A 16,327-nucleotide genomic window follows, 5' to 3' on the forward strand; every position below is an offset into this window, starting at 1 on the left:
TTTTCATTTGCCCTATATGGGTCATAGGTTTGATCGTTTCTTTCCGGCCTCCTGGGTGGGGCCGGAAATCTTTCCTGGGCTCTGGATCTTGAATTAATGGGTTGATGCATTGTATAGTGCGATGGGAAGTGCTGCTGGGACGGGTGAGGATTCCGGTAACAATCCTCCTCAAAAAGGTCATGTGCGGACTGTTCGGACATTGGCCCGGACCGTCCGTGATTATGTGCGGACCGTCCGTTGTTGTACGCGGACGGTCCGACTGGGTAGTTTAGATTCTGTGTTGTGTGTGGTGGTTCGGGCGCATATCTAGGTAACTCATTAAAAATCGGCCCGACTGTTGTTGGTCCGGACGGTCCGCGCTCACGTGCGGACGGTCCGGGCATGTGCAGATCGGCTGATTTGATGCCGATTTGCGGTTGCTCAGGGTATGTGTCCATCGGCATCCCATAAAGGGGTTGTGACTGGTCGTGACAACCTGTAGCCGATGTGTTACGGGTGTTACCTCCTAACTCAACCTCGTGCGAAGGAAAATTTGTGATACTAGATTTATCAAATGCACGCACTAGTTTCTTAAGATCGCTTTGCATACCCCCTATGATGTTCTGCATTTGTTCACGCTGATCTTCTACATAATTTCTAAGAGATTGCAGATCGTTGGTATTACTTACATTCGGGATATCTGGCGTGGGTTGGAGCGAAGCCGGATCCGTCGCCCGATGTCGGACGACCTTGTTGTTCCTGTCCACTTTGAAGTTGGCCAAGAACTTTGCTTTCGCCTCCTGGATCATCCGCTCCTTGTGCTCCTCGAACTGGAGCTGCTCGTCAGCCGGCAAGGTTTCCCAAGTCGGCTCTATGATGTTGCTTGGAGAAATATCAGAGCTATCCCTTGAACCGGCCATTGAGGGCCGATTTGATGAGCTTAGATATGTTTTTCCCCAGCGGAGTCGCCAAAAAGTATGTTGACGCCTTTTCGGAGCACCAAATACTCAAGAAGAACCGGCGGCGGTGCTCTCTGGTCAGGCGCGGACGGTCCGCGGCCTGGGACCGGACGGTCCGCGACCTGGCGCAGGGGCTAAGGTTTCCTGCCTGACGGCCGGACGGTCCGTGCCCTGGGGCCGGACGGTCTGCGCGTGCGCAGGGGCGGCGGAAGTCGCCGGCGGCGGCCTGGATCTCGCTCCTGGGAGGGACCCCGTCGGGGAGGAGAGATCCTAGGGGTTGTCTAGGCTCGGGCCGGCCGACCTAGACTCCTCCAATCGGCGTAGAGTCGAAGAGAGGCGAAGAATTTGGGAATTGAGAGGCTAAACCTAAACTAGACTAGAACTACTCCTAGGATAAAATGCGAATAAAAGTTGTATTGATTCGATTGTTTATTACAAATCGGCCGTAGACCTCTCTATTTATAGAGGAGGGGGGCTGGACCCTTTACACAACTGATTCCGAGCTAATCCCGCGAATATAGCTAACAACCGTAGCACAAAACTCGGAACCCTAATCTGTTCTGCGCACGCGCGGACCGTCCGGCCCACAGGCGCGGACCGTCCGGCCTCAGGGCCGGACCGTCCGCTTGCTCATTTCTGGTTCAAACAGTATGTTATCTCACTACCACTAATTAGAGGTTACGACGTACTAGCTTTCACTTAATTCTCATCGGATACACTAAAAAGGTTAGTTCCTAGAATTTGACATAATAATCACAAACCAAAAGTCTAAATTACTCACTTCACCTATAAACAATGTTCATATAACCTCTAAAGTATTTTTTCTCATTTGAATTGGTTCACTTTACCCTTTAATAAAATTTGTTTTTTATTTGTTTGTGTATAAACTAAGTTTAAATTGTGTCCAGCGAGGAAGCAACACGCGGGAGTCGGCGAGGGAGTTCCGGCGGGCGGCGGGGCGCGGAGGGCGGAGATCGGGCGACGGCAGCGAAATAGAGAGGGTGAGAGAGAGAATGGGAAGGAGTACTTCGGCCCACGCCTAAAATCCTAGCTCAGTACTGAGATCGGTGCTATGGACTGTGGCGCCAAGACATGTTACCTCGACGTCATGGCTTGTGGCTCCGAGTAAAGGGTCTATGAATAAGATTAAGTCGTTTAGGGTGTGTAAACGTGATTTTTTTTTCAAAAAAGGCTAAAAAAACTCGGTTCGTCCTATCGATAGACCACGTAGAACCGTTTCAACAGTTCAACTTAGTACGATAACTACTATTTGCCTAGCTATGATTGAGAAATGGGAATCTAGTTCTTTTGGAAATAGCCAATTAGCAATGGTTATTACTAGGTAGTAGGGATGGCAACGAGCATATTTTACTCGCGTGAATGTGAGTAAAACCTTATAGGGTTCGGATTTGGGTGTCAGTTTGTGCCCGCGGGTACGGATGCGGGTTTGATTCTCAACCCTACCCGTGGGTCGCGGGAATGGGTAGCATTACTACAGTACATTTTCGGCAGCCAGAAGCTCCGAAAATAGACTATTTTTGGCTGCATATGGGCTATTTTCGGTAGCTTCTGGCCGCCACAAATGTAGCCGAAAATTATCTACTATTTTCGGCGGCCTCACCGAGGCCGTATTTTTGGCGGTTTTACTCTGGCTGCCGAAAATAGAAGCTAATGTCGACGCCCTGGCCTAGACCACCGAAAACTATATATGCTTTTTTCGGTGGTTCAGACCAAGCCGCCGAAAATAAAAAAAATTCAGAGCAAACAATTAAACAACGAACTTGACCCAATAACTCATTACATATACTACCAATCACTAATTTTGGCGGCTAATATAAAACTGGTTGTCGAAAATAATCTAAAAAACAAATAAAAAAACCTTCGCTCGTGGCATCCACAAGAGGGAGCGACGATGCGAGGCCAGGGGAGAGGGCAACGAGCCGACGTCGGGGACATGGCGCGGTGAGGCCGGCCAGGCCTAGCCAAGGGGTGGCGAGGGGCGGCAGTCCGACTGCTAGGAGAGGCGAGGGGGCGCGTGGTGGCGGGTCCGACCGCTAGGAAAGGCGACGTCCGGTGAGGGGCCGGCAAGGGGACGGCGAGTCTGGCCGGTGGAGAGGTGGCGGCACTGCTGGTTCCGAGCGCGCGAGGGTGAGAAAGGAAGGAGAGAGAGAAAGAGCCGGGCCTAGTACCCTAGGGCGCTTATTTTCGACGGCTATGGTTTTGGCGGCGATAGAATCACCAAAATTTATTCTTCATTTGCGGTGGCTAACCCCTATCCACCAAAAATATGGCTGGCCGCCAAAAATGATGAATAGCCTTGTTGTGCATATTGTACATGTCGTAGGTAACAGATGCAGGTGCGGGTTTAATATTAAACCCGCGAATAGGGGTTTGAAAACCCTCTACCCAAAAATTTCAAACTCATTGCCATCCCTACTAACTAGGTCTAGACTTATCATATATATGCTATAAATTTATAGCTGTGCAATATATTACGGTATTATATATAATAAATAGTTAGACTTTATATACACACCAATTTTTTTTTACCCCTTATCAATTTTGAATAGCCATTTTTTAAATTTTGGGCCCGTCCCTGTCAACATGTCCGGTTGTATATGATATGTTGCCATGTTAATTTCCCTTTAAAAATTGTTCATTGTGTTGCGCACTTTAACGAATAGACTGCAGCCCCATGCATTCGATAGCCCTGTGTAGTGTTGGGTTTGTGGCGTAGGTCATTGACTCATTGCAAACAAAACGCATTAGCAGAACATGTATAAAAGTAATTAAAGCTTCACACTTACAATGTATCATGCGGGTAGTACTTAAATTACAGAGAAAACAGTGAACATGCACTACAGCGCGATATGCCCATCTTATCCATCTATGCTAACAGTTTCAGGAATTTAGTTTATTGGGTTTTTTTTATTATTTGAATTGGATCATAGATTTTTTTATGCAAAGATATATTGTTAGTAATCGAAAACAATAGAAAAGATATATCAACAATAGGTCCAAAAACAAAAATAGAACTAATATCAGCATACACAATTTAGATATATTAGAAATAAAAATATAAAAGGGGAAAATATATGTCAAAAATATATATTTTTTTAAAAAATAGTATATAAGGTAGGAAGATATGTCAAGAATCGTTTTGAAAAATAGAAATAGAATTTTTAGCAGTATATACAAAGTATAAAATATATTAGAAATATAAATAAAAAAGAGAACGTATGTCAAGTAACAGAAAAAAATATATGTCAAGAATGGGATTTGAACCCATGCCCTTTCGGACCAGTACCTGAAACTGGCGCCTTAGACCAACTCGGCCATCTTGACTACATGCTGATCTCAATTTATTTTTCTATACATACAAATATATTTGAGGGAAGATAATATTGTTCATTACTGCAGTTGCATATATGGCGGTGGACATTCCCCCTTCAGTAAAACTCAAAAACGAAAATAAAAACAGATGGATCCTTAGTTGGTTTTTCTAATGAAGCGTATGAAGTTTGGATGGAGTTTACTACTTCACCCTAAAAACTCTTTTTGGTCAGTTTAGAAGCTTTTTCACCCTAACAACTCTTTTTGGATTCATTTACAACATCTGTTGGAGTTGCTCTTAATGCTAATTAGTTCATTAAACAAGATAAATGATCGAATAAACAGTATAAAAAAGTCGATTGAACACAAATGTCGTACTACTGTATAGATAGCATTGTTGTGGTGTTCAAATGGGCTAAATAACTATTTATGCTAATAAGGAAACAAATAAGTTGAGACCCTCATGGTCCTTAGGCCAGGGAGCATAATTCTATCATATTACCAAGTTAAAGTATCTTAAAAAAAGTATTAATATCTCTTTGCTGGAAAGGTGAAGAACCACTCTAGTGGACTAGTAACACTACATTGCAAAATTTAGCTCCCGGTCGTGAATTCAGTCTTAAAAAATGTCGAATATTTCCGATCTCTTGGGCAGTGCACCTCGCTCCATAGCTAGGACCAGGAGTATTTAATAAGTACAAGGCGTAGCATATCGTGAGCCAAAAGTTGTGGTTCCTTCTGACGATCTGATCGCATCGGATCATCCGAATTCCGAAGGCAGTATCAGACGTGACTTCGTGTTCCGTTTTTGCCTCCCGTCGTTCGAATTCCGAAGGCATATTCTAAAAACCTATTTAGAATATTAAAGTTTAATACACATATAATCAAACTTTAATTAGTTGTTTGAAACATAATATAGTACACATATATATATTCATCCCTTAAAGATTAAGCTAAGCTAAGAGTTTTTAAGATTGATAAAGTCATCGCAGGTCTTGGTCACTCTTTTTATTCCTAGAAGGCATCAAAACAAGGCAACACAATTAATAAAGAGAGAGAGAGGCCTTCTCCTTTTTCAATTTATCTCCAGCTTCCGAGATGAGCTGATTAGGAGAAGGCTAATGAGATTGAAACCTTAATGAAATTGAGAACACAAATGCACAAAAGAGATCCTCGGAGTTGTACCCTCTTATTATTCTCTTCTTACAAATTTACAAATGAATACATTTATACCTTCGTAAGTACAAGAAGCAATCTATTGGCGAGGATTAACTTAACTTTGGAGGCGGAACAATCCGGTGCTACATGAATAAGTCACCCTGTGCATAGACGTTGTTCACCTATATATATAGGGATAACTCGGTATACGGTGTAGAATTACAATTATAGCCTCAAATCCTATACACATTACTACAAAAATTGCCAAAGACATTAACGTAATTTCTTCTGAAGCAGCAGTGGGTCTCAGGGCCTGCAATAGTTACAGGAAGCCCAAGCCACCCCATGCACCGCGCCCAACAAGCACCAAGCGCATGCATGCATGCGGGCGCGCCCCCTCCACCCGCTGCATGTGGTTCCTATTTTTTATGGTAGATCCAATAATTATGGCATGTCGTTGAGTTTTCATTGCATGCTCACAAAAATTAGATGGCAGGTATCACGCAAAGCATAAATCCTTATAGAAAGTTACATAAATATCTACATTGTGCATCATAATTGATGAAAAAGTTCTAATATGGGTCCAACCAACAAGTCCATGAAAAATTAGGTGCAGTTTTTGTGGTAGGTACGATTTTGTGACAGAAATTAGGGGCAATTTGATCAGGCGCGCTTGCATGATCTGATTTTATGGCATGGATGATTTTTTATGGTAGGTACAATTTGTTGATTGGTTTTAGGTCAAAAAATTATGGTAGCCATAAAAATGGCATGCAGTACACTGGTGGATGCATCTTCAGGTTCGAGCGTAAAACCTTCCATTTTGAGCGTAAACCCTCAGTTATGAGCGTAAATACTGAGCCAATGTCAGAGATGTCGATAACTCTGATATATTGAATTCATGATCGAAAAATCCTAAGTTTGAGCATAACATAGTGCTAGATATAGTAAAATGTTGATTCACTCCGAATCAACAGCCCCCACGTGCATGCGACCACCATAAATCAAGGTATTTATGAGGAAAGTTGATTAGGGATTTAATTAGACGAATTGATTAGGAAATTTGTTTTTTATGGCAGTCACTGATACCATAAATCAAAGGGTTTTCTTTCCACTGTGCATGCGAAAAATATTGCATGCGGTATACTGATGGACGTACTCTAGGTTCGAGCATAAAGACCTTCAAATTTGAGCGTAAAAACCCTTAGTTTGGACCGCAAATACCGAGCCGACGTGAGAGACGTTGATAACTCTAATGTGTTGTATTAATGATCGTAAAAATCATCAAGTTTGAGCATATGTAGTGTTTAGATATATTGTAAATATTGATTCACTCCAAACCAACAATTCACCATGTCCATGCAGCAACCACAAATTAAGGGATTTGACTAGATGAGTTGATTAGGGTGATTTAATTAGGGGGAGTTGATTAGGTAATTGGATTTTTATGGCAGTCACAGACACCATAAATCAAGGATTCCCTTTTCAATGTGCACGTGGAAATATGCCATACGATACAATGGTGGACGAACTTCATGTTCGAGCATAAAATCCTTTAGTTTTTAGCGTAATAGTGAATGTCGTTGGCATAAAACACAATAATCGATTGCATAACATGGATTGAAGAAGGTAGTCACTGGAGAACATTGCCGAGGCCATAAGATCGAACGAGGTCGTCACTAGGGGCACCCAAACCGCGCTGGATCGGAGGATGTCACGTGTGACCGCCGTCGTGTGCACCTCTCGCCTTGCTTGGCCGCCACTCGATTCTCACGCCTCATGGGGCGTAGCTGCCCCTCACGTGTCGGGGGGGCACCACTGTCGGTCATGGGTCGGGGTGCAGCGCCGTCACTTGGGCCTAGGGGTGCACCTCTCGCCCACCCACCTCAGGAGCATCACCGATATTTTTACCGAGGTATCCGAAACTGCGCAAGGTCCCGAGTAATCCTCGTTGGTGCCCCTACGAAAGGGTAGCCCATACGAGGGCCCAGCACCATGGTCGAGTAATTCTATAGAGAGCCACGAGCCTTCTCCATGCGCAAGTGGTGCTCTACTTCTGGCTCCTCTCAGATGCTCCCCACCGTCTCCACTATCGAGCTTCCAATCGAATCGTCGTGGGCCTCGTTCCCTCCAGTACACGGTGGCGGCCGCACCACAAACGCGGTTGATGCGGTCTCACAAGACTCTCGCCACACTCGATACAATATTACAATAGCTCACGCAATAACCGAGGGTTTGGTGGGTTTTTCTAAACTCACTCAACTAACTAGGAACAGCCTAGAGCAAATGCACAAGCGGTCTAACTAACCTAAGCATTTCGTAAAACACCTACACTAATCATTGATTGATTCTATTAAGCACTTGGGTGTTTGAAGCCTTGGAGATGTGTATCGCATGTGTTGGTATGTTGCTTGGGCTCCCATACCTTCAAATGGCCGGCTAGGGCGGTATTTATAGAGCCCCCTCAACTCTAGTCGTTGGAGATAAAGTAGATTTTTCTCTGTCTACGTTGCATCGGACCACCGATCCGGACTCTCCACATCAACTAGTCGTCGGGCTCTGACAACACTGTAGACGATACAGTGTGCCACCCACACGGTCCGATGCCGTCACGTCAGATGACCGTTGGAGACTAGTCGTTGGACCATGGTTCGATGTCCCACTAGACCGTTCTGGTGCGCCAGCTGCCCAAAAGCCATTTGCAGAGCTCTCTACGCACATGGTCCGATGCACCACCGGATCGGTCTTGTGCACCAGCTGGCAGCCCAGTTCTTGATTTTTTAGTCTTTTCACTTGTGCTCTTTTGGTCTTATGTCTTGGACTTGTGCTAAATGTTTGTGAATCTTCTATGTGTATTTTAGGTCTTTTTTTGAGGTGTTGCATCTTCAGAGCCTCAATCTAATCCACTTCGCATCATGTGAACTATATACACTTGCAAAACACTAGTCCACCTGTTATGTTGATCAGCAAACACCAAAATTCCTTAGACAAATGGGTCGAGTCCATCTTACTTAAAGGTGTAAGCAAATCAAGACGAAATTTGTCCCTCCTACATAATGGAAGAGATATATCTGGGCCCCTCAATATGGTCATATAAAAAGTGCATGGTCATGCCGATGTGATTAAAGAGTTAAACATTATATGACTAAAAAGTTAGCCACAAGTTGTAATCCACTACAAGATTGAGTGAAATATTAAGCTATTACAAGGATGGCACAAATCTCTCCTTGAGTTCAACGAACATTGTGTGGCAAAAGGATCAAGATATGTGTATATCAAGGCTCAATTGATATAATATTTTATGTGCATGGGATTCAATATATGTTGCTAGACGTCACTATTGACTAATTGCTTAAAAATAGTTTCCGATCATGGTTGTCTACACATGAAACTAACAGGTCACACACTAAGGGGTTGAAACAGTTGCATAGATGATGAACTCTAATTCAAGTGAGAGATTGTTGAATATATACCTAAGAGACAATCATGATCCATGAGAATGCTAATAAATCTTTAGGGTAAAAATCTATTAGCAAGGATCTATATATACAAAGGGTCTAATATGCTTAAGAGATCATCTTAGCCATCGCCAGCTCTCACCCTAGGGTTGCAGGAATTCAAAATGTCATTGTTGTTTCACTCGTTGTGTGTGTGGTGCTACCACACCGGTGTCACGATGTTTCATTCCTGCACATGTGGATACCGTAAAGACGCAATTGATGTTGCCACGGTATTGATCAACAACGAACTTAAGAAGGACGGGTGAATGTGTTGTTGCTAGTGGTGGTACACGAGGACGTTTGACTACTTCCAATATATTGACACATTCTTTTTTCTGTGCACTTCACATCTAGTGGTAATGATTATGTTTTGGTTCAACATTGTAGATATAATATGGTGTAGTATTGACGGGTTTTACCCGATATGAAGGCGGGTACGAAATGATTTCTTTAACCACATGTATGTTTTTTCTCGGAAAACGCAGGAGGGTTGCACATCATTATATTAAGTAGAGAGTAAAAAGAAGTCCAAGCAGACATATACAAGCATCCTAGGCCACTTAAGGTGGCCAAAAAACACAAAAACAGAAATTGATCCATCATGAGGCACAATAGAAGCACGACTACACACTACCCACTAGAACATTCCTGTTGAGCTAAGGGCTGTTGCTAGGCCTAAACTTTCCAGATTCTTGGCCCCAGCCATCACCCAACATGCTAGCTCATCAAGTAGGTACCTCTTCACTTTTCCAATGGTAGGAGATTCACCATCAAAGACAGCCTAGTTTCTTTGCAACCATAAGCACCAAGCTCCTAAGATGATGACACTTTGAAGCCCTTTCTCCATTTCTTATTTACTTTGCTGCTCACCTCTTTCCACCAATCAACAAAAGATGACACATGTGCCCCAGGAGAGAGATGCCCCAAACCAAAAGGTGAAAGAATGATGTATCAGAAATGTCGGGCGAAGACGCAAGAAGCTAGAAGATGTTGAGCGGTTTCTTGTTCCTGATCGTAGAGAGGGCAAGCATCTGGGTGCTCCAGCCCTCCTATCTCCAATCTATCAGTTGACCAACATTTTTATTTATTGCTAACCGAAGAAAAAGTTGCACTTTGAAGGGGGCCCATGATTTCCACAATCTTTTCCATGGTTCGAAGGTGGTTGATCCCATGAACAAGACATTGTAGCAGGATTTTAAAGAGAAAGAACCTAAGGCTTCATGCCGACACACATGCATATCTTCATGCTGATTGAGCTCAACCTCTCCCAAGGTATCCCAAAGGCAAAGGTACTGTTGTATGCCCACAAGGGTAGGAGTAGAACTAATATCCCTTACCCAAGATCTATTGTGGAGGCCTTGAGCCACTGTTTTAGAAGCAATAGTTAATTTGTCCACCTTTGCAAAGACCTTGAAAGGGAAATGTGCCCTTGGGCCTTTTCCATAAATGTTTTGGTGATTAGATGTTTGTTGGTCCTTGCTCTCGAATGCTATACATCAAGAACAAAGCAACACAATTGTTAACGATTAAAGACCTTCGTCCTTCGATTCATTATCTCCTTTTGGGTTTAATGATTCTCAGACGAAGGTCATGAAGGATATACCTTCATCGTTTCAGTAAATAAGTACAAATGAAGGTACATGAAATACAAGAGAACATAAATAACGATGATATGTTAACAAATTACTTACATTCCTGTTTTATAAACATGGACAAACATTCACAATATTTATATTACATTGATACCTTCAGCTTGACAGAAGCTGGAAATGCGAGGATGACACCGGAGCGATTACCGTTCAGCGTGAACAGTACGATGTTACTGTTCATCTATTTATAGGCACGGGGCGCAGCCCGGACAAAATTACATTCATGTCCCTGACTTTTACTGCTAACAATAAGGCAAGCTGTCAAGGGTTAAGTAGTCTTTTCTCCTTTAGGTCGGTTCCATCTTCCACCTTCGTCATTGTGTTGAGCCGAAGCTTCTTCCGCCACAGCTTCGACGCCCGTTCATCCTGCTCCCGGGTTGTATCTCCATATCATGCATGCTTTCATCCCAAAGTCGAAGCCTCCTGTATCAGTCTATGTTACACTGAAAAACGTATTAATCACGTTTTGAGGACCTTCGGAAGAGGAAAGCCCCCAACAATGCCTAACGCATAGTATTTTGGTTCATATGTGCTAAGTTCTAAAGAGATGAAAATCAAAGAATCAAGGTATGACTCTGGCCTTAGTGAATTGTTTTTGGTACTAACATATTTCTCTAAGTGCTAAGAACCTTGACAAATCAAATGAAATTGGATTGGAGAAGTTTGGCTAAGTCTAGCCAAACTTGCACTAGCCTTCGGTGCACCAGACTGTTCGGTGTGCACCGGACACTGGTGCACAGGCTGGTTCAGCAGCGAACTCGCTGCTCTCGAGAATCGGCGAGGGCGTCGTGGCTAAAAATCGTCAGACTGTCCGATGGCGCACCGGATTGTCCGGTGAGCCAACAGCGCCTGCGCCAACGGTCGACAGCGCGATCAGCGGGCGACGTGTGGCTAGAGCCAACGGTCACTAGGCCGCACCGGACTGTCCGGTGCGCCAAGGGGACCAAAGGCTCAACGATCGGCTTTGCCAGAAGAAGAAAGAAATCGGGCACTATTCATGTCCGGTGGTGCACCGGACTATCCGGTGCGTCAACCGACAGAAGGCAAGAATTGCCTACCAAGGAGATCCAACGGCTCCTAGCTGCCTTGGGGCTATAAAAGGGACCCCTAGGCGCATGGAGCACTACACCAAGCCTCCATTGAACATCCTAAGACGCCTAAACTCCGCAAGCACGCATCCAGATCATTGTGATTGAGATTTGAGCACTTGTCTAGTTGTGAACTTGTTGCACTGTGTTTTGTGTGCTCTTGTCTTAACTTGTGTGTGTGACTTCGCTGTGACTCTAGCTCTTGTGTGTGTTTCTTTCCCTCCCTTACTCTTGTGGTTTTCATTGGGATCAATCTTGTAAGGGTGAGAGGCTCCAACTTGTGGAGATTCCTCACAAACGAGAAACATCTACTAAGGAAGAAAACTGTGGTACTCAAGTTTGATAATTGGATCAATTAAGAGGGATTGAGTGCAATCCTTGACCGAAGGAGGTCACCACAACGTGGAGTAGGCATTGACCGAACCACGGGATAAAATCACCGTGTCTCTTATGTCACTTTTTATTGTGATTGGTTTCTCTTCTCGAGTTCTCGCTCAATCACTTGTGATATTGTTCCTAAGTTCAATACCTCATTCTAAAGGAACAATCAAGTGAAGAGTTCTCGCTATAGCATCTTGGATTAATATTACTAATATTTCATAACCAAGTTTTGGCTATTTAGTGTTGTTATTTAAAGGATCACCTATTCACCCCCCCTCTAGGTGCTCTCAGACCTCCGGCACAAATTCAGCAATAGAACACCCTGCTAACCAATTGTCCGTCCAAAACAACGTATTGCACCCATTTCCCACATGGGAAACAACGGAAATGGCAAACATCTTCTTGGCCTGCTGCTGCACAGGGAAATCCAACCCACTCCACAACCTATTAAGATTTGTTTGTTGCAACCAACGCCATTTTGTTTGGAGCGCCCAAACCATAAACTGCAGATTGGGTAAAACGAGCCCTCCAAGGTTCAATGGTTTAGTGATTTTTTTCCTAGGACACAAGACAACTACCCACATTCACTTCTTTCCTACCCTTCCAAAGAAATCCTCAACGAATCTTGTCAATAGTCTTAATTACCCACTTCGGAACATTCATGGTGATGAATAAATACACAAGGATAGCTGAGAGAACAAATCTAACAAGGATTGTTTTTCCAGCAAGATTGAAAAGAGAGGCTTTCCAACTAGGCAACCGGTTAGCTATCTTCTCAATGCACTTCCAAAGGCCATTCCTCCTCAATTTTGTGTGAAATAGGTAGTCCCAAATAAGTGCATGGGAAAGCACCCAGAGCACATTGCAAACTAGCACAGCTATCCTGAACTGTTGATTCTACACATCTGTTTAGAAGAGCACAACTTTTGTGCAAGTTTGCAACAAGTCCAGAGGCCTCTCCAAAACAGTCTAGGATCATCTTTACACATTTCAAATCTGCTTCTTATGGTTTCACAAACAGCACCACATCATCAGCGCAGGATAAGAGCCAGTTTTTAAAAACTCCCAACATGTAAGCTTTGCAACAACCCTCTTTCCTCAACAAGTCTAAAAAGACTATTTAGAACGTCCATAACTATGATTAAAAGCATAGGGGACAATGGATTGCCTTGGTGCGATCCCCGTCGATGCCTAATGAAATCACCTGGGACCCCATTTAACAACACTTGCGTACAGGAAGTTGCCAGCATGTTGGAAACAAGGCCACACCACTTTGGTCCAAATCCAAGATGAGATAAAATCTCTAAAAGAAAAGCCCACGACACCGAAACAAAAGCTTTTATAATATCAAGCTTTAAGAAGAGACTAGCAATCATCTTTCTATGGATGGACTTGATCAAGTGTTGAACCAACATATAATTATCATGAATGGAATGACCCTTCACAAAGGCACTTTAGTTAGCAGCCACCACTTTATGGAGATAAGGGGCCAAACGATTAGCTAGGATTTTGGAGACCAACTTGGCAAAATTGTGAATGAGACTTATGGGTCTATAATCTCCAGGCTTCATGGCCTCAACCTTCTTAGGAATGAGAGCTAAAAAAGCTAAATTCAATAGCCCAACTTCTGTGCATTTCCTTGGTGAAGAGCAATAATTGCAGCCAAAAAATCGAACTTGATGATGTGCCAACACTTCTTATAGAACCTTCATGTGAAACCATCCGACCCTAGCGCTTTATCCGAAGGAAGACTAGCAATAGTGGCCCGAACCTCCTCTTTTGTGATGGGGAAATCCAAAGCACCAAGGTCAACCTCAATCCTATGACAAGCCTCTAGGTCTAAGGTAAACTCGCGCTGCCTAGCTGTACCTAACAGATTAGAGAAAAAGCCATACAAAACTTCATGCTTTTTCTCTTGAGCGGTTACCACCTGGTCTTCATCTATCAACTTGGATATGACGTTTCTCTTCTTACATTAGGCAGGCCTGCAAACGGAAAAAAGGATGTATTGGTATCTCCCTCCTTTAAAATTTTTACCTTTGATCTGAGTCTTGCTATCATCCTTTCCAATGAAGCAAGGGTCAAACTGTGTTGTTTAAGTTTCCTCTTAAACCAAATCTCTACATCACATAGAATCATGTTGTCCTGCGTCATCTCGATGGGCAAGAACCTCTAACCGTGAGGTAGACAGGTACAGGTACGGGTGGATACTACCCATACCCATATACCCGTGTGTAAAATACACCCGTATCATACCACTATTATCATCTAATAAAGTCTATCTTAGCTAAAAAATCTTTATTCTATCATTCATTTAACTATCAAGCTATGTAATCATATAGATTGTTATATCTGAAGTTGAACTTATCTTTGTGTGCTTGTTTGTTATTTTAAGTGATTGTCGTACTAAAATTTGAGACTTTTCTAGCAGATACAGTTTACTCGACAGGTAAATTACTTGTGTGGTTCTATATCTACGAGCGGATATGCACAACAACAGGTACAAGCATTTTCGGCGGCCAGATGTATTTTCAGCGGCCGGGCTCTGGCCGCCGAAAATAAGTTAGTATTTTCGGCGGCACCTACGAGCCGCCGGAAATAAGCTTATTTTCGGCGGCCCCTAGCACAGCCGCCAAAAATAACCTTATTTTTGGCGGACAGCGCCCAGGCCGCCGAAAATAAAGCTATAATAATGGCTCCCGACTCTTTCTCTCTTCTCTCTCTTTCTCACCTCACGTCGTCGCTCTATCTCGCTCCCGCGCCGCCGCCTGCCGCTCTCCCGTGTCGCCCTCGCGACTCCTCCGCCACCGCCGGCCGCGGCCGCCCTCCCCTGCTCGCGAGCGCGCCCGCCGCCAGTGTGCCCTGCCCCCAGCGCGCGGCCGCTCCCTGCGCGCCCCGCCCGGCCCGCCGCCGCTCTCGCTCGTCTCCGCCGGCGGCGGCCACGGCCGCCCTCCTGCTCGCGCGCGCCCGCTGGCCCGTCACGCCCTGTCCGTCCCGGCCGTCCGACGCCGCTCGCCGTCGCCACCGTCGTCCGCCGCCGCCGGCACGAAGCTCTACTCCTCCCACCACTCCGCCCCGTCGCCAAGCTCGTCGCCATCCATAGGTTATTTTTTCGTATTTTATTTCGTATTTTCGACGGCCGTTATTTAATTGCCGCCGAAATTAGTGCATATTTGTATATATATTTGTTTGATTTATTGTGTGATTAGTACATATTTGTAATTATGTTTGTTTCATTTCTGTGTATGATTAGTATATATTTGTAATTATGTTTGTTTGATTTGTGTGTTTGATTAGTGTTATTGTTTAATTTGATTTCATTAATATATTAGTGGTATATGTGGTTTAGGTATTAGTGGCATATTGTATTAGTGGTATTAATTTCATATTAATATTATATTATTAGTTTTACAAGTAAATTATATTAGTACGTAGAATTGTTGCATTATTATGATATGTGGTAGTTAGTTTGATTTGATTAATAGTATATCATTTTATGTTTTATATATACATAATATATTGTTTAGTGGCAGCGAAGTTATGCTGCCGAAATTTTTTTGCTCCTGTTAGCTTGTTGTGGGTTTAGAACCTATCCTTGCCTATACATATAGGACCTAAACCCTTAACGAAGTTGAATAATGTTTTCACGATATGTTCGGTTTAACAGTCTCAGGCATGGCTGACGATCGTAAATGGATGTACAAAGGCTGGAATAGAAATGGACGTCATTCTGATGATTGGGTAACCAAAACCAAAGATTTTGTGGACCACGTATTCTCCTTGTCCTTAACCAGCACTGTTAGATGCCCTTGTAGGCGGCACGAAAACAGTATATTTCTTAATAAGGAAAGAGTTAGTCTAGATCTTTGTCAATTTGGATTTATGCCCGGATATGAGGTGTGGGAACATCATGGTGAGGTAGTACCCAACCGGAATGTAGAAGAGGAGGAGAACAATGATTGGGCTGGCGATGATGCGATGCATGAGATGCTAGATTCGCTACGTCTAGAATTAAACCTAAGCTCCGAGGATCCTGCCACACCCAGAGGTTTCCAGATTTTTCAAACTACTAAAAAACTCTGAAGAGCCGTTGCATGAACACACAGATGTGAGTATACTCGCTTTTGTGACTCGGCTCATGGCCATTAAGTCCATGTACTTTTTCTCGAACAATTGTTACAATGAGATTTTAAAGTTATTAGGAGATGTGCTTCCAAAGCCCAATAAGTTGCCTAAAGACATGTATCATTCAAAGACAATTATCAAAGGTCTCGGTATGG

At 43.6% G+C, this 16,327-nt stretch overlaps 1 non-coding gene across 1 annotated transcript; it reads right to left on the reverse strand.

The window, feature by feature from the left end:
- Nucleotides 1-4,202: 4,202 nt before the first annotated feature.
- On the reverse strand, nucleotides 4,203-4,283 carry TRNAL-CAG (transfer RNA leucine (anticodon CAG)). Its single transcript has one exon. It is a non-coding gene; the product is annotated as a tRNA-Leu (tRNA).
- Between the last annotated feature and the right edge of the window lie 12,044 nt (nucleotides 4,284-16,327).

This window comes from Zea mays, chromosome 9 (assembly GCF_902167145.1).
Source record: "Zea mays cultivar B73 chromosome 9, Zm-B73-REFERENCE-NAM-5.0, whole genome shotgun sequence".
NCBI lineage: Eukaryota > Viridiplantae > Streptophyta > Magnoliopsida > Poales > Poaceae > Zea > Zea mays.